General features: G+C 35.8%; 1 protein-coding gene across 10 annotated transcripts in view; it reads right to left on the bottom strand.

Annotated features, from left to right (window-relative positions):
* LOC145283711 (vitamin D3 receptor-like) overlaps positions 1–21,866 on the bottom strand; it is a 1,095,565-nt gene that overhangs the window by 366,209 nt on the left and 707,490 nt on the right. The gene's annotated exons all lie outside the window — the stretch shown is intronic.

Below are 21,866 nucleotides of genomic sequence, written 5' to 3'. Positions count from 1 at the left end.
AGGATGGTATCATGAACAGTCACTGCACAACATTTACTCCCCCCCCCACACACACACATACAAAAAAAAGAGATAATGCTGGGAATGATGGTATGATGATAAAAAATAAAAAATAAACTGCACTGGTGTATCTAAAGGAGATATGTCTGCAACGATGCTATCAGGACAACAGATGCTACACCATCCCTCCCTGAATTGAGCATAATAGTTTGACCTTCAGAAAGAATCAGTAACAGTATAGTTTCAGCATTGACCGACACATACCAAATCTTCATTATTAAAAGAAGTAATAGCATAGTTTCAGCATCGATCAACACATACCAAATCTCCATTAATCATAGAAGTAATAGCATAGTTTCAGCACTGACCGACACATACCAAATCTCCATTAATCATAGAAGTAATAGCATAGTTTCAGCACTGACCGACACATACCAAATCTTCACTATTAATAGAAGTAATAACAGTTTCAGCATCGACCAACACATACCAAATCTCCATTATTAAAAGAAGTAATAGTATAGTTTCAGCATAACGTTATCCATGTCTTAATTGTCCTTACACATATACAAAAAGAAGGTAAACATAAGAGAACTAAAAGCCGCAAACGCCATACTTTTAACAATACAACTGTATTTATTTACGCTCACAAGTAATACACAGACATACTAAACACATTTTAAAACTTCCTAGTGCATAGCGATGTGAAAAAGATGTACGTGTGGATACGTGTATCGAAAATTTTGCACATAACTGACGTCGGCGTTGCATACAAACTGACCTCATGATGCCTGAAAGACACCACAGCAGAACTGGTCAGGTGGTAAGGAGACATCTGGCCGCCCGTTCCAGAACTAGAAATAGAAGCAGTGCAAAAAAACAAATACTGTTGCTTCAGTGAAACTTAAAAAAACTTAAAAATAAAAAAAAATAAAAGAATTTGTGCTAAAATGTTACCCTTTCACGGTCAAACAAAAAATCCAGGAAAGAGTACGTGGACTTGTTTGTTACGCTTTTTATATCGGTGATGATGTACCTCTTTACAATGCCTCTCCACGGGACAGAGTTAGACACCAGGGTCGTTTTTTAACGTGGAGAAAAGGTACAAAAATAAAAAAAATTGTCTCAGTCGTGAAGGACTGCTCCTCCACCAAAAGAGAACAAGAAATGGAAGTGCAGCATCTGAAGAACAGACACCACACTTCGATCTTGGCCAACTGGGACTATGTATTAGAACAAAGGCAATGCCAACAAAGTTAATACGAATGACATTATAATAAACAATTTGTTTTAGAGTATTTAGATATGAGAAGCCGTAAAAACATAATGCCCCCCCCCCCAAAAAAAAATATATATTAGAGAAATGCATGAAATGAAAGTGGGGGAGGGGAAAGGCATGAGCATAAACGATGCGTTGATGAGAAAAAAAAAATGGAGAAAAAAAAACGTATATGCAAGAAAAATGCGAAAAGAAACAATTATATCATAGTTTGGATGACATCGATTGAATTAATATCAAGTGAAAAGGCAAACATTTGGTGACAAGAAAGTATTTACAAGACGGTAAGGGAAGAAGTATTGTAAAGAGAGGAAGAGAGAAAGTGAAAGAGAGAGAAAAAGAACAAAGAGGAAGTGAAAGAAAGAGAGAAAAAAAGACAGACGGACAGAATAGAGGGTAAAAGAAAAACGGCTAGAGTGCGTGGAGAATGAGAGGAAAAGGTAATTGGAGAAAGGGAAGAGAAGGAGAGAGAATAGTAGTAAACAGAGAGGGGGGGAGAGAGAAAGACAAACAGCAGAAAAAGAAAGAAAGGAGAGAAAGAGAAAAAAAAGAGAGACAGGAGAGAAAGAGAAAAAGAAAGAGAGACAGGAGAGAAAGAGAAAAAGAAAGAGAGACAGGAGAGAAGGGGAAAAAGAGAAAGGCCAGATTGTTTGGCAAAGAAGAAAGGGAGTTAGAAAAAGATTTTTTTGTTTTTTTTTGATGATGACGTAAAAGAGAAAATGAGAGAAAAATGTCAAATGTTAGTTGCTTTAACAGAAGGTGTTGGCTCGGAATTACCCGGGAAGTATCTCGCTTGGATCAGATCCAAGTTATCTCCCTTAGATCATTACAAGCCGCCGAGAGAATGCAATTTTCTACTTCCAGAAACTAAAAATACATCAAAATTCCACCCACGTGCGAATTTACAAACAGAATAGGCTTCTCTTTTTTGGCTAGACATCAAGCCGGTCGGATGCAATCCAACTGGCTATCCATTTTTGCATGTTTCACAAGTCTTACATCATTCTTGTCAGACACCTTTCATATTAAAATGCTCACAGTCGCTTATAGGCTATCAAATATATAAACAAAGCAGACTGGAGTTACTTATACATCACCCATATGTATCTCTATTTGTTTACCTCGCCAACGTATTTATTTTGACTGCGTTGAAATAACGTAGTCTTTTCATTAGAAACTGCGTCTGTGATTTTCACCCCCCCCTCTTTTTCCATCATCTGATCCTATTAGATTAGGCTACCTAGCCTATTACACACCAAACATTAATGTTGTTTTCCTCCTTTTCCTTTGCAAAACTCAATGTTCTGCAAAGCAAAAAACAAACAAACAAACAAAAAAAAAAGTTCCTCTACAAAACAATCAAACCAAACTCCATGAATAAATATTTGAAAATATAAAGAACTTACAGAATAAAAACCTTTTTCCTCAAATAACTTGAAAAGAGTTGATATTAGTGTTGGGACGATTAATCGGAATTGGAATAGAGAATTGGAAAAATTTAAACTTTTGTGGGAATCGGAAACTGATGCCTATTTTCCAATGCCAAAAACGATTCCTTTTATTATCACTTTTTAAAAACTTGATTTTATTAAAAACAAAATCTTCCACTGCTAGTATTAATAATAAAGTAAACAAGTGAAGCACATATGGTACCCCGTGAGTGCACAGTGAACGAGACATAAAAAAAAAATGACAAAGTTCACCTCCCCCATTAAGCTCCCAAAGTCCCCAGTGGACGTCAAATCCTGATGAAAATGAGCAAACGGTGCAGTTTTAGGCCTTAACACATGTAAATTTGAGTTCTGCACCATGCAAAAAAAGAAATAGCTAAGTCCATCATTTAAAGGCCCCACCCCCTTCCATTTACCCCAAAAGTCCTCAAGGCCTTAACATATTTAAATTTGAGTGCAGCACCATGGAAAACTGCTAAATAGACATATACAGAAAATTTGGATAAATATGGTAAATAGTCACAAAAATGAAGTGTTTTTATTAGCCCTAAAAGAGCCCCTGAGGCACACCCAAGAGTTATCGCTAAGTATAGACAAACAAAATTATATAGAAATCAGTTAATTACAACTTTTCAGAAAGTTTTATAAAAATCCAAGACATCAATTTTTTTTAATAAGCACAAAAGTGTCAATTTGAGCCATTTTAACCCAAAAGGCACCCTGGGTGGGGGTGGGGGGAAAAATCTGTTCTGTGACTTTTTTTACTTATCTCATGTGACGTTGCAAAGAATAAAAAAAAGCACACAAAACTTCAGCTTAATGCAGCAGCGTCGTCATCGGTCAGTACTTTCCGTAGACTTGTTTTCACATCTGTCTCCTCTGCTTCAGTGGCCTGTTTTTATAAAAGACAGAGAGCACACGAAATTTGGCAAGACTGCATTGTTATATAACGCCGCAGGCGCCATCTTGGACCCTTTTCAGCATCATGACGCTGCGTCGGCAAAGTGCACACCGAGGCCGTTTAAGAGGTAAGCCTGCATTCCCACAATTTTCGCCACATCATGTTTAATGTTTGTGCAAAATTTCAAAAAATTCCAAAACATAGTTATTGAGAAAAGTGCAGACAGACGAACAGGCAAGGGTGAATTTACAAGTCCACCCTCCTTTTGTTTGGGGGGGGGGAAGCAAAAATATTTATTAATTTAAGCTTCCAGTAAAATGAAAATCTATAGATGACTCCCTCACAAGTGTGCTTTTATGTTTGAGAAAAATATACGCATATTTTTAAAATGTGTTTCTACAGTGGCCGGAATAAAATAACCATCTTTTTCCCCCCATTGTACCACATGCACAAGATCAGAGGAGAGAAAATTAGAGAGAACTTGGTCGTTTACGGCCTTTGATGTGCTGCCATAGATGGTAATGTCATCAGCAAAAATGTCTACGAATGATCTAAGGATGTGATTTGGAAGATCATTAACATAGATTAGGAAGAGAGTTGAGTCCAGGATGGACCCCTGAAAGACTCCAGCATTAATACTATGAGCTTCTGATTTCTGCCCTTCAAACACTACTCTTATGAACCTATCAGAGAGAAATGATTTAATGATTGAAAAAACATTTCCAGCTGTACCATAGCTAGAGATCCTTTATGCCATACCCTATCAAAGGCACTAATGATTCACTAATCCTATGAGAAATAACTGTAAGCACACCCATTGTAGATCTAGCAGAATGGAAACCATATTGCATGTCACTAAGAAGGTTATTTTTGCTGAGGTGGTCGACTACTTCTCTATTTAACACATATTCAAGTAACTTACTCATGATGCTCAGGAGACTTATTGGTCTGTACTGTTAAATTCTGTTAAGTTTTGAGACATTGTGTTGAACAAAGATGGCGGTGTAGTTCAGATCAATAACCAAGATGGCGACCAAGAATCAAATGCGGTCCGTGGCGTAGTTAACCTCTTAAGTTCTGAGATATTATGTTGAACAAAGATGGCGGCGTAGTTCAGATCAGGAACCAATTCTTAAATACAGGGCATACTGATGAGGTTTTGAAGGGTGGTTGGAATCAATTCTCCTTAAGACAACGCTTAAACAGCTTTGTAAGTATGGGAGCTAGTGCTGGTTGGAGCTTTTTGTGCACTATAATTAGAATGCCGTCAGAGCCAGTTGCTTTACTGAAATCAAGGTTTTTGATTAGCTTGGCAACATCATGCACAGATATTTGTATGTTGCATAGTGTTTTCTTATACAGGAGGAAATACGCTCACATAGGGTGGAATTAGTTGCAAAGTTCTTGGCAAAGAATTTGGCATTGTCTGATGCTGACAAGATTACTTCAGGTCCATTGATGATAGTTGGGATAGAGCACACGCTTCTGTTCAGGATCCTGTTTGCTATTTGCCAAACCTAGTGGGAATCAAGCCACTGCTCAGCCACTTTGTAGTTGAGCATACAACTCTCTCGCGTTCTTTATTACTCTTTTACAGTGGATGCTGGCAGTCCTGAAAGTGGATTTAGTCTGGTCAGTTAAATCTATTGGTCCAATACAGACTTATCTCCCTTTGTTTTGAAGAGAAAAATGATATTTGGGGGAATAAATGGTACGTAATTCTGTTATGCTATGAACTTCTTTTTCCATGAAACAAAAATATAAATTTTAGGCAAAATCAGTATCGTTTCAAAATCAGAAAATTCAAAACAAACTACTAGTAAATACACTACCAGGCAATGTCGAGTCGGGACAGCTAGTATTCAATAAAAGCAATAAAGTTATACAGCAAGGTATACATTAAGATGCGCATTTACACTCCATCATAAAACCTATTAATTCAGCTTGAATAGGGTAAATCGTTGCAGAAATCGTAACATCTAAAAGGTGGATGAAATACACAGTATATCGTCCAAAAATAAAAAAGGAGGATCATAAAAAAATGAATTATTCCAAGTTAATATCAATCACAACTGGATACTACAATGTTTTAGATTTCTTTTTTTTTAGATAAGGAATTATAATTTGGATTATTTGGACTACTGTTCTCATCTTATTCTCACAATGTTTTGATCAATGTGACCCCTGACCTTCTTCAGGATTAGAATACCATTAACATTTTATGTATCCACATAAAATGTTACAAGGAAATATATTTTATGCATCGAAATTTTTAAACACTTATTTAGTTATATTTCCTTTATATTTATTAAGGGCAAAGCCCACTCAAGGATATCGGTTAATGATGCATATTATGAGAGGAGGGAAAGCAAGAAAGAGAGAAGTGAGGAGGGAAGCGAGTGAGGAGGGAAGCGAGGGAGGGGAGTGAGGAGAGAAGGGAGTGAGGAGGGAAGCGAGTGAGTGGAGTGAGGATAGAAGCGAGGGAGAGGAGTGAGGAGGGAAGCGAGAGAGGGGAGTGAGGGGGAAGCGAGAGAGGGGAGTGAGGGGGGAAGAGAGGGAGGGGAAGGAGGGGGGAAGCGAAGTGAGGAGAGAAACGAGGGAGGGGAGTGAGGAAGGAAGCGAGTGAGTGGAGTGAGGAGGGAAGCGAGGGAGGGGAGTGAGGAGGGAAGCGAGGGAGGGGACTGAGGAGGGAAGCGAGGGAGGGGACTGAGGAGAGGAGCGAGGGAGGGGAGTGAGGAGGAAGGGGAGTGAGGAGAGGAATGAGAGTTAGGAGGGAGGGGAGTGAGGAGAGAAGCGAGGGAGGGGAGTGAGGAGAGAAGCGAGGGAGGGGAGTGAGGAGAGGAGCGAGGGAGGGGAGTGAGGAGAGGAGTGAGGAGGAAAGGGAGTGAGGAGAGAAGCGAGGGAGGGGAGTGAGAAGGGAAGCGAGAGGGGGATGAGGGAGGAGAGAAGTGAGAGAGGAAAGGGGAGAAGAGAAGTGAGGGAGGGGAGGGAGGAGAGAAGCGAGGGAGGGGAGGGAGGAGAGAAGCGAGAGAGGGGAGGGGGAGTGAGGAGGGAATCGAAGGAGGGGAGTGAGGAGGGAAGCGAAGGAGGGGAGTGAGGAGAGAGGGGAGTGAGGGAGTGAGGAGAGAAGCGAGGGAGAGGAGTGAGGGGAGTGAGGAGGGAAGCGAGGGAGGAGGAATATAGAGGGAATAGAGGGAGAGGGAATAAAGAGAGAAGGAGAAGAGTGGGTAAGAGATAGGAGAGAGAAGTAGAGGGTTAAAGAAGAGAATAAAAAAGAGAAAGAGAGAGGACAGTGAGAGACGGTAACAGAAAGGGAGAAGAGAAAGAGATAAAGAGAGGAAAAGTAAGAAGGAGGGGGAAGAGGAGAGACAGAGAGTCGAGAAATGGTAGTATCACGTAGTCTGACTTTCTGAAATACTTTGAGCTTGTAATTTTTGTAAAACCATGATTATCAACAAGAACCATCGCCATGGCAGAGAGCGCTAGCATGTTGCCACTTATAGCTGTTAACTGTTTATACACTTGACTAGTTCATCCAAAGCCAAAGTAGGTATATAAGCAGACTGGGATGCTCCATTACACTTGAATCGCCAAATGGATTTTCTTGTTTCTGATTGGTTGCTAATCCATAAATCATATTTCATTCAAGCAAACTTTTTTGTCAACTGCATACCAGTTACAACCTGTATGCCGGGTAGGTGTCATATCAATCGTCACACACCAGCAAGCAGTCGATGAATGGAAAATAGTGTTTGATGAATACAATCGTGTTTACTGACCATTTAAAAAAAAAAAAAAAAAAACATTCGGACGGTTTTATGCCTTTTGTGTTCGTTGCGAGGACACAATTGGCGGTAGGAAATCATTAGTCTTATCATTTTTTGTCTGTAACACTTTGAAAAAACAACAACATAGAAACCTATCACACTTTACAGATAAAATTAGAATAGTATGCAAAAGAGTTCTGAATGTGATCAATCGGGAAAAAAAAAAGAAAAAAAAGTCTAGAATTTTTTTTTTGGACCCCCCCCCTCCCCCCGCAAGAATACTTATTAAAGTCTATATTTATCTTGCCTAACAACTATTGATGAATATTTCTTCGTTTTCCCTCGCCTAAGCATATCTTCATGTAGTTATCGGCCATACCAGAGTTTTATTTTTGGTTTCATTTTAATTCAGTCGAAGTTCTCAGAAATAAAAATGCTTCTTTTTAGAACCAACATTTGATTTTCTTACGAGATACATGCCATTGACCTACTTGTGTGAATCCTGGCTGCACATGAGGCATTTAATTCAAGAACTGTGACACCAGGTTCGGAAAGTGAGATTGAGAAGTCTGCCCCCCCCCCCCCACCGGGAGGAGAGGCACTCTGACCTGCAAAAAGTACCTGAGCAGCCACTTCGGCATTCCTCAGTAAAGGTGCCCCAGGTGATTAGCAATAAACTAACCCCTTCTCAAAGAGAGAGGACAAAACCTGGAAGGAAGGGTGGACCTCCTAGAACTGCACAAAACTAGCATTACACTACAATCGAAAGTAGCCAGGTCATTACAGGAATGGCTTAATCTGTTGATTTGAGGGGCTCGACGATAAAAATCCCTACACATGCATATGCCGAGTGAACGCCACTGTGGAACGCAGACGGATAATGGTGATTAGATATATGAGTGGATTTATGTGGAGGCAAAAATAAAAGAGAAACAATCTCATGCGAATACTAAAAAAAAAAAGAAAAAAAAAACAAATGAATAGATTTCGTAATCTTGGCTAAGTAATAGCATTTTTTCTTTTTTTTTTCTTTTTTTGCTAGAACCTGTACTTTCTTCTCCTTTTTTTAAATTTTTTATATAATTAAGGTGCTCTACTCTAGAAAACCCAAAGTAAAGGAGAAATCCTTTTAGGCAGTGTGCATTTTTGTCCCAATTCAGAGTGCCTCATTTTTTGAGGAGCTGGACCCCCTCTCCCCGACACACACACACATTAAAACCGGACCTCGTGCCTAATTCCGTTCTTATCTGGAAGCCAGTAAATATACTTGTTTCCACACGAGGGGCAGAATTCGGCAAGAGGTCGGTTTTGAATATAGGGGAAACGTCCTACGCATACAAGACTCTTTATATAAGAATATGAATAAAGGAGAAAGAACAAAAGAAACGGAAGAAAAAGAACAAGAAACAAAAGGTGGAAAAAAATAAAAAATAAAACAAATGAAATGAAAAAGAAAAAAAAATGTGGAAGGAAAATTGAATGAAAAAGATGAATATAAAAGAGATTTTTTTTTAAACTTCTATTTATTTACTTTCGTTTAAAACAAACAAACAAACAAACAAACATGGCCTGTACGTGCACATAAAAACCATATGTAGACATAGCCAAAAGCAGCGGTAACATCCTTTCAGTAGACAGGAGGCGATTGGTGGTGGTGGTGTGTGTGTATAAAACAGGAAACAACTTAATAAAATGGAGGGCAGTTGTTCATTTGCACAATCGTGAGGGTGGGTGGGGAAGCAGCTGCAACATGCATCATCAGGCATCTTATTTCTACACCAGCCATATATATATATATATATATATATATATATATATATATATATATATATATATATATATATATGTGTGTGTGTGTGTGTGTGTATATATATATGTGTATATATATATGTGTGTGTGTGTGTGTATATATATATATATATATATATGTGTGTGTGTGTGTGTGTGTATACGAGCAAACAGTTAATAAAACATGTTAAAAAACACTTTGAAATGAGTTAAAAACATATTTAATCTGAAAAGGAAACACTAGATAAGTGGATAGTCCTTAATCCGCGGAGTTTCGAAGAAATACTTTCCTTCTCATCAGAGGGTAGGAATTAGTAAAATGCGGGATCGGATTTTGCATGCAAAAGTATTTGATGAAACAACAAGTAAGTCAAAGATCTTACTTGAAAACAAAAAAAGTGAAGCAGAGGGAATATGGTAAAGAAAATGTGATTACACGTGAATAGATAGTCTGGTAGAAGATAAATAATCCAGTGACGGTAAAATCCAAATGTATAACTTCAAAAAAGTTAAAAGAATTTTTATTTTATATATATATATATATATATATATATATATATATATATATATATATATAGCGTTAACATTTCCTTATGATTAAGCTCACTCGTTTAGAAAATAATCAAAAGGGTGTTTTGTTTTGTTTTTGTTAACAGAAAACAATCCCATTCCAATAATCATTTTTAAATACTCTTATGCCTGTATTTTGCCGTCACGAGTACAAAATTAGACACAGGTCAGTTTTTATATAGAGAAAATCCAGAAGTATTTTATTTGTAATTAGAAAATGTACACGGCGTTGCGCGGTATTAAGCGTAACGTTAAATTCCTTAAAAAAATAAATAAATAAAAATCAAGTAAAAAAAAAACAAACAAAAAAAACGGAAAAAACTGAGACGTGCATGCGAATATTATTTTTTTTTTTTTCTAAACAGTTCAATTATTATAAGTGAAAAAAAAAATACTCGAGCTGAGATCAAAACTAATACCTAAAGACAGTGAGTCAAGTACGATAACAATTAGGCCAGCTTGATACGATTTTAAAGTGTTTTCAAACCTACTTATTCTTAACATAAACAAGCTGCCATATGAACGATTTGCGTATGCGCATTCGTAAAACAGTTGACAAACAGATAAAAATCTGATGACCCCTGCCCAAATACCATTTTTTTTTTTAATTTTGACCCCTTAATACTCCTTTTTTTCTGGTTGCAAACTGATTAAAAAGTTTTCCACATTCCTGAATATCCTATATACCAAATTTTAAGTCTGTAGATCAAAAATTCGTTGGGTATCTAAGTTGAGAATTGTCCTCACACACATTCTCACTTTTATAGATATATAGGCTACCGACTTGATTCTAGAAAATGCCTAATCTGTAAGACTTAAGCTTAAGGGATTTTAAAGAAATTGAAATTCAAGGAATCTTTCTTAATCGATGCCTCAGGACTATGGATTTAATTCAATGCAAATCTGAAAATAGTTAAATTTTCAACTAAGAAATTCTGCTCTTTAAAACACTTGAGAGAAACAAAAATGGTTGCATCTATATTGTTTCCCCTAAAAACCATTTATTATAATATCCCAAGGAAGCTGAACGTTGCGGAATATTGAAGTCTGATAGATATTGTAAAAATTTCACAAGAATCGGAAATATCTGGATTTTGACGCCATTTTATCTACTTTACAATTTTTTATGCATGGCAACTGTGCTTTAAAATATATAATGATCGGTTAATTAATTTAGGTGTGAGTTTTGTACATATAAATATTAGTGATGGGACGATTCCAATATTTTCCCCCAATTCCGTACTAAATTCCCAATTCTGATACAATTACCGATTCCAATTCTTTATAAAACACTTAATATTTAACACTAGAGCTGTTATTCCCGATTACCGTAAAAACACGCATTGAATATGCAGATATTTTCTCACGCGTGACTAGACACTTATCGGAAGAGGATCTAAGGTTCTACTGGTGGTTTAAAATCCATGAATATTTATTTTATCATTACTACCTGCGGTGATAGATTTTGCTCTAAACAAAATAATAACAAAAAAAAGGCAATTAAAAGAATCGTTTTTGGCATCGGAAAATAGGCACAAATCTTTCCGATTCCAATCCCCCCCCCCAAAAAAAAGGTTCCAATTTTTCTAGATTCCCGATTCCGATTAATCGTCGCAACACTAATAAATATATAGATATGCTTAACTTCCATAAGCAAAAACATGGTTCGTCTTTCAGTCACATTTTTTTCTCAAGTAACAAATGCATTGCGGAATGTCTAAACTACTTTTAGAAATAGAAAACCAATAATGAATAAATTCGCAGTGAATAAAACGTATGCCATGACCGAAAATCGAAAGCGAAATCTTCACGTCTCCAGTCTAAAGTTTTATCAACTGAATTATTTAGGTTTCTTATAAATAGAGCTGAAAACATTACCACAACAAAATAATTACGGTTTTGGCGTGACGTTATAGGTCTATGATTTACGCCTTAATTCAAACATAGACAATATTAAAGAAACGAATCAATAGTGTTGGAAATGTTTATAATAGTCCAAAACAATTCATTTTGCTTTAAATATGTATTAACGTTATAAACGATGTAATAATTAATATATAATCGATTTTGGGCCAGTAGTGTCTATGATTCTAGTTATATTAATACAGGTGAGGTTCAGGGCTGGGAACGAAAGTAAACACGAATATCAATTCCTGAACAACGCCTGAAATCAAATATCTTTTATTTCTATGGAAGTTATTCTTGAGTTGTATTTTTGGAATGAACCATGCCCAAGAAATATATATATAAATATATATATATATATATATATATATATATATATATATATATATATATATATATATAATAAAGCTGTGTGTGTGTGTGTGTCTGGTCACGAATAGGCTCCTATATGGTTGACTATTTTAAAAAAACTGATTACATATAATGATAGATGTATCGAGACACAGGAATGGGTACGTTTGATCTGACAGAACAGTAGTTCATTAAAATTGTGGGGTCTGCGTTCGCGTCTGGTCCACAAAGTATGGAAATAAAAATTTTTAAAATAAAAAAAAAACGTTTACAAGTGTTTTTGACATAGATGTACATAGTAATACTTTAATAAGTATGTTTTAACTTAAATAGTCATGGTATAATAAGATTGTTGGGTCTGCGTTCGCGCCTGGCCTCCATAGAATCGAAATAGGCACAAACTTTAATAAAGACTTTTCATATCTATCTGCGTAAGTATACTTTGATAATTATGTTTCAATTTGAAGAAATATGGTATAATAAAATTATGGGGTGTTCCGTTCTTGCGTGACCTCCATAGAATGGAAATATGTCACAAAGTTTAACAAGGTTTTTTAATATAGATCCACAGAATATTGTGATAAGTGTTTCAGTGTGAACAGGTATGGTATAATAAATTATGGGGGTTATCTATTTTATTTTTACTTTCATCATATATTGCTTTGGTTTTGATACCCCCAAATTCGAAGCTATCTCTTTACAACCCTCCTTTTCATAACCTATCATAATTTCATAAATCAGAGTCCATTTTCTATAGGCTGTTTTTGGACCCAGTCAACGACGGGTACTTTTGCTATATATATATATATATATATATATATATATATATATATATATATATATAACAGGTCGCCTTGCGCAGTCCGGTCGTAAAATACACTTCGTATTTATTACTATGAAGTCAATACTCTATCGATTATTATATTGCACCCAATATATATGCATGAAAAAAAAAGAAAAAAACAATAACAAAAAACATGTTTTCATTTTAAATTAATAATTAAAGCTGTTTAAAAGCTGTTGAAATTTTTTGTCATCATTCTAAATTATATAAAAAAAAAAAAAAAAACGATTTTTGAATTAAAATAAAAATTGTTCAAAAGTTGTTTAAATAATTTTTCATGTTTTTTTTTAATTTACTCATGCATTTATTCTACATAAGTAAAAATAAAAGTTGTTTAAATTATTTTCCTTTAATTTTCATTTAGTGATAGAAATATTAATCATACTTGTTTCAATGTCATTTTCCGACTCGTCAGGTTTGACTAGTTCCGTTCTGTTTCACTCGATCTTGGTTTCTGTTTGCAAGGTCAAGGCTGCTACTTTTTCTAGGAAATTGCGGGTGGCAGCCATCTTGAATTTTTTCATGCAATGTTTACACATTTTAATCATGCATTGATGCACGAGTTTCGATGGGTAAAATAAATCAATTTTTTACTAGAAATGACTCATGAATGAATGTTTCACATAAGAAACATTTTTAATGCCTACACAGACTTACAGTAGAACCCCGGGATAAAAAATTAATAACAAAATACAGAACAGTATATCATACACATGTATATGATCAAATAACATTATAAATAACACCGTAGGGCTGGGCAAATACCGTGACCAGTGGCCGGAAAAACATCGTATTCCATCTTTTATTTCTATGGAAGTTATTCTTGAGTTGTATCCCAAGGCCACCGTATCCCCGGGTCCTATTGTATTTTCTCATATCACCCATAAACCCTATTTAGTGATATTACCCATGTTAGGGGAATGTTGACACTAAGTTAACAATCAAAGAATAGCATCATCGAATACATCGAATTGGTAGCTAACTAATTTTCTTTATGTCACAAACATGTTGGAGAAATATCTAAAGGAATTTTGTTGGTTGTTGGTTGGTTGTTTTACGGCATATCAACCCTTTTCAGGTTATTTAATGCCGAATCCAAAGATTTTGAAGAAATTTTTTTTTAATAGAATATATTTGTTGTTTTCAAGTCGGTTTCTATTTAACCCATAGTTGGGACCCTAACAGGTACTACCAGACCGGGGCAGAGTGGACCTGGGAGCAATGGCAATTAAAGGGTGGCTCCACACTCCCCAAAGCCCACAAGCTGTGGCCTCACCACTGGATATAGTTTAAGGTCATATCCAGGACCGAATTTTGTTGGAGTTTTATTTTATCTGCTGCAGTTGATATTTTCAGCTTCTTGCTGTGTTACTTCTGAGAAGTATTGCGTCATCTTTTATGCTCCCATCATTCCGACTTAAATACGTTCTCTAACAAGAAGGATATTTTACAAAACTTGGAATTATTTGGGGGATCGTCCTGATTGGGAATTTAACCTGGATTTCACTGTCGACTCGTAATATCCCTTGGGCGTTTTTTTATTTATTTATTATTTATTTTTTTTTTTTAACAAAGAAGTCACCACTTATCAAGGCCCAGAGGTCACTGGAGGATTAAGGTTAAATAGTGTACAATAGTCAATGGGACAATATAGTAATCGTTGGTAGTATAAGTTTGGTAAATTGGATTACTTGAGGGGAACGGCTCATCAAGAATTTGTTTACGTTGGACTTTAAGACGACCATATTGTAGTCAGTAGGAAAGCAGGCGAACGGAAGAGTTCTACAGGTGCGCAGTTCTAAGAAAGAAGCTTTGTTCATCGGTTATCATTTTATTTCTCAAACACCATTTTAAGAGCATTACTGTGGACTTTTTTAAAATAAAGTTTGGACTTTTCCTTTGTTCGTTTTTCTTTTTATGAATTAAAAAAAAATGTCCTTTTCATATGTATTTTCGTATTTCTTATCTGCTCTTTTCTCATTCCTAATTTTTTTACTTTCTTTTGTGTCTTTCTTTTTTTTTTCTTTCTTACTATTATTTACTTATATACTTTTTTTTTTTATTTACCCTCCTATTCACACACGCTTATTTCCTTCTTTATTTTTTATATCTACTATTATATAGAAGTCACTTTGTGTGCGTGTATGTGTGTGTGTGAGCGAGAGATAGATAGATAGATAGATAGAGAGAGAGAGAGAGAGAGAGAGAGAGAGAGAGAGAGAGAGAGAGAGAGAGATCCTTCTTCATAGGTTCCGAAACGGTTAAAGTCTATCTTTTGCCAAATTCACACAAAGGTGATTTATATGTCTGGCAGGGTTTTTAGACATGATTTTTTATTTTTTTTTATTTATTTATTTTTTTTTACAGAAATTCACCCAATATGTATCATAAATCGAAATAATCCGATCTTAAAAATAGCTTTTCTCTCTTAAAAATAAATAGATAAAAAAAAAAAAGAATTTTTACAATGGAATATTTTATGTTACACCGGCAAGGGAGATAACATTTCACCAAATAATTTTATCTTAAACAGATTTATTATAATATGGAGATATAGCTTAGTGATAGATCATTCGACTGCAATCGAATGTACACTCTGTTCAAGCCGGGGCATTTTATTTTAATTGTTTTCTTATTAATGAGTTCAATTTACGATAAAAGAAGAGGTGCCATTTAAAATCGCAGCAAATCATTTTTAAAAACTAAACATTAATCAGAAGTGACAGGGCATTCGTCATCAAACTCAAATATCAGCTGACGTAATACTGTAAACAAACAAATACGGAATTTAATGAACGACATTATCATTATTTTTTTTATTATTTTTTGGAGAATTAATCCACCAGGAAAATTATTCTCGTCGTATATAATAACCAATAGAGTATTGATTCTATAATAATATATACGCAATCTGCATAAATTAAAATATCATGGTTAAGCGTATTGGGCAACGCTGGGCTGTCAGCTAGTTCTTTAATATTTCTTAATGCATACATTCTCCATCTTTAATCTAAATGTTCTTAAGCCAACTTTTATTTATATTCTATATAATGCAGGCTCTTCTCTTCTGATGAGGAACATTTAGCTTCGAAACGCCATGGCCTAAAGAGGTTTTTCTCTCCATTCTATCCTTCCTTATTGATCTGATGATATAAAGTTATATGTAAATTTTATTCCTCATCTTATATATATATATATATATATATATATATATATATATATATATATATGATTATTATTATTATTAGTTATTATTCCAAAAGTAGTAGTTAATTCATACTCAATCATGTAGTAATAGTATTTCTTACACGTGTTTCTTTGAATAGCTGAAGTCCACTAAACCCTCAGAGTTAAATGTATGTTCCTAAAAAAAAACTGTTAGAAAGTTTTTTTGGGTTTTTTTTTTTACTATACGGAATGAAGAAAAAAATAAATGGAAATAGTAAAGTTTGTAAAAACAGAAATGAAAAACAAACAGACAGACAGACAGACAAACACTTATTACAGTGTTTATAGTCCCCCCCCCCCACCAAAAATATAATTGAGTTCAAACCATACGTGAGAAAACGTCTTACGCCGCCATATTGCATTACAAAAAGATCATATATCTAATTTTTTTCATCATCTTTGTCTTAATTTTACACTTAAGTTGTGCGAATCTCTCTAAGATGGAGTCTGGTTAATTACGTTCGGCTTTGATGAGTATTTCCTTTGCTGGAAAATTTCGAAATGCACGTCATAAGCGGCATGCGTGACAGAGATAAAGCAATATCAATTCTCATTAACCATCTGAACACGTCTACCTTTCATGTCCTCTTTTCGTTATGCTGCCGGGTGTAAATCTCCTGCGTTCCTGAATCATTCAAACTTAAAATGACACAGGAAGTTCAGTACGCACGCGCACCAGGGATATACATCAGTTTCCACATGAAAAATATTGCATTTTTTTTTTTTTAAATATAAAAGTTTTTTTTCAATATCTTATTTTCTAAAAAATAATAATAATAATAATAAAAAGTTTTATTAACGATAACATTGATAGTAAAAAAAGAAGAAAAAAATTTTTTAAGTGCTTGTCCAGAATTTCCTCCATGTATTTAAAAAAAAAAAAATGATGTACATACCGGTGACATAAAGAAAATATCATGCACCAAAAATCACGTAAATTGATAGAGTCGTTTAATTTTTAAATAAGAAAATTAAATTTTGTAGCTAAACTAAGAGCTACGGTGCAATCTTCAAAACAATAAAAAAAAATTTAAAAAAGGGAGATAATCCAAATAATTCAAACTTGCAAGATTTTAAAAAGTCATACTTAACATAGGGAGGGGGGGGCATTATCTCCCACAAAGGACAGAATTGTACACACGGTCGATTTTTAATGTGAGAGAAATCAAGCTCCCCCCAAAAGAGGCGCTCTAGATAGAGACATCTTGTTTTTAATTTAATTAAAAAACAAAACGAGAACAAAAAACTTTCGTAGTACACCGTAGTGTATGGAAATATGTGCTTTAATTCAACACCACTAACTCATCAACAACATTAAACTACTTTGTTTTTCAATGTAAGTAAAAGTCAGCTTCCAAAAAAGGGGGCTTACTCTGGATTGTGTTAAAAATAAAAAAAATTCTCAATTTAGGATTTTTCCATTCACTGACTGATGACAGCGAAAGGCGAAGTTTAGTATCAGAACAGATACTACACTTGGCATTATTTATTTGCACAAGAAATATAAAGATTTACATTCAGAAAACATTAGGCACAAGGTCATCAAAAGCGTAGGGAAACTTTGCTTCTCGCCAAATGATCAAGGAAACGGTTCTATTCAAAAAATACCTCGAATAAACTTCAAAGGTACACTCATTCTCCACTTCAAGGAAGCATTATCTACTAACAACTATTGATGAATAGTCCTTCATTTTCCCTTGCGCAAGCATGTGCAATATCAAATGTTCACAATATTCAACACAACTCATCAACAATATTGGATTATTATTGGACTGTATTATTCGAACTACTATTCTCGTCTTCATTTTTATTTTCACAACGTTTCAACTGATATAACCTTTAACCATCTTCAGATGCACCTTTTTGAACCTGGGAATCTGTATGTCAAACTAGAGAACTTAAGAATTTCGAACTGAGCTCGTGGTGCAATGGCTAAAGACATTGATTAGCAATCAGTTCAAAGTGACAGTCTACTGGCAGGTGATGGTTATTCAAGATAAATGCAATAATTAATACTTCTAACCATTCATGATTGACAGAATGAGAACAATCTACTCCTGTAGATTCTGATACTATCAAATCAGACTGTGTGAAGATACTGGTTTCCTGACTTAAAAAAAGCATTGATATGGTTTCTTTTTCATTTCCGCTTGCAAAGTCAAAAACAAAAACAATTATTTTTCTTTACAAAACAACAAAACCAAACAACATAAATATTTAAAGATATAAAGAAGTTTAAGCATAAATTATGTTTTCCCAAATTACAGATTCAACATAAAATAAACAGAAAAAAGTTTTAACATGCTGTAAAACAAAACAACAAAACTAAACTCCTGTAGACTAAATAAATTCGATATTTCGTATATTCCCAAATTTGATAAATATTGCCAAGTTTGAAAAGATACCTGGAAACAGGTTGAAGGATAGAGGGTTAATTATAAGGATAGATTTACAGTTGGACGATGGTGAATATTATGAGAGGATTTAAAATAATGAATAGAATAAAATTTGATGACATGAGGACAGTTTATGACAAGCGTGTGACACTACATTTGAGGATAACCATGTTGCAGTCCTCAGGGAAGCAATCTTGCGGCAATGTGTTCCACATATAGAAAACTTTTGACAGAAACTGTTTATAGCGATAACACTTGATGGTAAGTGCACGCAGGAAGAACCAAAGATTGAAGCTGATTGGAGCACTTTCCATGTACGTAGGATAAGAATTTCATTTTCAGAAATATTCAGAAAGGTTAATACTTATTTCGAATATTCTGAAGTGTGACCTTTAAAAGCGAAATTAGAGACAAAACATACGTTTGTTTTGATTTCAAGTATCCATCCTTTGATATCTACCGACATAAATTCCAGATACAAGAATTCCAAAGTAAAAAGCAACCAACATTTTAAATGCCGCCATTTTGTAGATTTTCATCCCCCCCCCCGTCTCAAACATTTAGTCTTGTCTGTCAGACGAAGTCGCATCTAATAAATATCTGATGTTAGAGCTGGTTAAGGTTCTGAGATAATTTCATTCCATATCCATCCCACTACGACGTCGAGGTAATCGTAAAGATCGACGGTCTAAACAGAATGCGTAAAAAAAAAAAAAAAAAAAAAATTTTTTTTTAAATGTTTTTTTTTTTTTTTTTTTTTTTTTTTTTTAATTACATTTTCACCCCAAACAAGGCACATTGCCACTTTAATGTAGGGGGCTACTATCAGGGGAAACATCTACTGGGGTACTATGTAGGGATTAGGGCAGCGAGATGTTGGTTCACGTTGCACTTGAACTTATGCATGTCAGTACAGTTGGGGAAGCAGTGACCTGGAATGGAATTCCAAAGTCTAGCAGTTCTGGGGAAGAAACTACTGGAGTAGAAAGATCTTTTACATCTAGGGATCTCTACAGTGTGGGGGTGGGATTTTGTAGCTTGTCGGGTCTGTCGAGGGTGTTCACGTCGTGGGGGCACAAGTGCTTGCAGTTCTTCAGAGCATTCACCATTATAATACTTGTAGAACAGGCAGAGGGATGCAACGTTTCGACGATGGGACAGAGGCTGAAGTTTTGATGCCAGTTTTGGGCCTATCAGATTTGCGACTCTCTTTTGAACCCTGTCAAGGAGCGAGAGACTAGCAGCCGATGCACCGGCCCAAATGTGACAGCAATACTCCATACATGGGCGAATAGTGGCCTTATAGAGGTACAGGATACTTTCGGGTGTTAGAAGTTTTCTAGCACGGTAGAGAGAGCCCACCTTCCTCGCAGCGGCCCTGGCAATGCCCTCGATGTAATTGTTCCAGCTCATGTTTCCTGTGAACGCCAGGCCAAGGAGCTTGAAAGACGTACTCTCAGCTAAAGAGTTGTTGGCCATTGCTATAGGTGGTAGAGAAGGTTTCTTGTAATTATTGAATGAAACCAGTTTTGTCTTGGTGGCATTGAACGTTACCATCCATTTTTGTCCCCATTCCACTACTGATTTGAGGTCATCCTCTAGTGTTTCTGCCATTACTTTAGATATATGTTCATTTGTTTTCCTGTTGTGCCTGCTATAGAGTGTGGTTTCATCAGCATATATACCCATCTCAGAGGCAATTTTGTCGGGGAGGTCATTTATGAATATCAGGAACAGCAGAGGACCAAGGATAGATCCCTGGGGCACTCCCGCATTTATATTATATTGTTTAGACGTACGACCGTCGAGGACAACCTGGATTTTTCTCTTATCTAAGAAGGATTTAATTATGTTAAGTATTCTACCAGTGATACCGTAAGATCTAATCTTCCTGAGGAGACCCTCATGCCATACCCTGTCAAAAGCCTTAGATATATCTAGAGCTACCGCTCTGCCCTCTCCCGCTTTGTCCAGTGAATGGTATATGCGTTCAGAGATTACAGTGAGGATGTCTGCCGTGGAACGGGCTTGTCTAAATCCATATTGATGGTCGGTCAGAAGTTTAGCATCTGTAAGGTGCTGGACTAGAGCATGGTTAATTAAGGTCTCAAATATTTTGGCAAAAAGTGGGAGGAGGCTAATAGGGCGATAATTTAATGGGTCAGTTCTTTCGCCAGAATTCTTGAATACTGGTACAACAGAAGCAGTTTTCCAACAGCTCGGAAAGCAAGATTCATTAAGGCATTTGTTGTAGAGTTTGGAGAGAACTGGAGCTACTTCGGCTGAGCACTTTTTTAATAGCACAGCTGGGATGAGGTCGGGTCCACATGCTTTGGAAGTGTCAAGGTTTTTTATGATAGCATGCACCTGAGCAGGGGTGATTTCCAGATCGTCTAGCGTGGCGTCTGTCCGCATAGGAAAGTCAGGTAGGGGGTGGTTTAGAGGGTCCAGTGTAGAGTTGGAGGCAAACCGACTGGCAAGCATGTTAGCCTTCTCGGTTGCTGAGCAAAGAACCTCGTGATTGTTGGTTAGTGGGGGAATTGTTGATTGCCCATTATTTACTACACTGTTGTAGATTTTCCAGAAGTCACGAGTTCCTAATTTTTGTGCTTCGATGCGTTTTTTAGTGGTTTCCGTAAATTCCCTCTTAGCTGTCGCTATTTCTTTCTTAACGCTACTTCTAGCTTCTATGTACTTTTGTCTGTTTGAACTGGACTTATGTCGGTTAAACCTGCGGAATGCATGCTGCCTTTGAGCAATGGCAGTTGCGCAAGTCGAAGTAAACCATTGGGGAGAGTGGGGCTTGCTATAGAATTTCCGCATATGTGTATAAAAGATAAAACTGGACCTGAGGAAGCATTTGAAGTTAAAATCTAGTTACTATTACACACGTAATCAGAAGTAAAATCTTTGCAATGCATAAATATGCTACAAGAATCATGATTTTTTTCACAAAATATATATATATATATATATATATATATATATATATTGTAGTAGGCTGCCTGGGTTTGCCCGGTCGTAGGCTTAAATATATATTAGTTTATGCAGATTTTGTATTCATTATTATTATAGAACCAATACTCTTGATTATTATACTGTACTCAATATATAGTAGTGATTCCAATAGTTAAAAAAAAGAACATTTTGGTGCCATAAGCTAGAATCGAAACCAAAACATCTAGTACTCTTCCCTTATTTGTTACCGTCTGAGCCATCAACAGATAGATATCAAAACTCTAAAAATTAACCGAGCCACATCTGGGCAGGAGCTTCTAGAAGCAGCCTATCCTGCCTTGACACAGTTCAAAACAGACTCTGCAGCCTAGTGGGGGATGCCCTGTTCTCTTCCCTGTAACCTCTTTCTCACAGAAGAGACGTTGCGC

This window comes from Euprymna scolopes, chromosome 8, assembly GCF_053919585.1.
Source record: "Euprymna scolopes isolate OS-2025 chromosome 8, ASM5391958v1, whole genome shotgun sequence".
Classification (NCBI taxonomy): Eukaryota; Metazoa; Mollusca; class Cephalopoda; order Sepiida; family Sepiolidae; genus Euprymna; species Euprymna scolopes.
Note: the sequence above shows the minus strand (reverse complement) of the source record. Positions and strands in the feature narration are given on the sequence as shown.